A 295-nucleotide genomic window follows, 5' to 3' on the forward strand; every position below is an offset into this window, starting at 1 on the left:
ACCGCAGAACCCGCTTGCTGCTGTAAAATAAACTTCTGGTGACCAAGGCGTCTGTGGGCATCGCTTTTTTTCAGTCTGAGAGCTGAGGAAGCCACGAGGGAGCGATTAAATCCACCCGTGTTTCGCTCCAGGCCCGCTGGTATCCCACCCGATGCTTTGCCCACAGTGTCGTTCGTAACCAAATATATGCAGCAAAACGACCTAGCCCTCGAGCGCCAGGATTTCGCATGGGTACCCTTACAGCGGGGTGTACCGAGTGCGTCCCTTTGGGTTGTCACCGCCGGTGCCAGCCGAC

This window comes from Egretta garzetta, unplaced genomic scaffold, assembly GCF_000687185.1.
Source record: "Egretta garzetta isolate BGI_Z169 unplaced genomic scaffold, ASM68718v1 scaffold81, whole genome shotgun sequence".
In the NCBI taxonomy this organism is placed as follows: domain Eukaryota; kingdom Metazoa; phylum Chordata; class Aves; order Pelecaniformes; family Ardeidae; genus Egretta; species Egretta garzetta.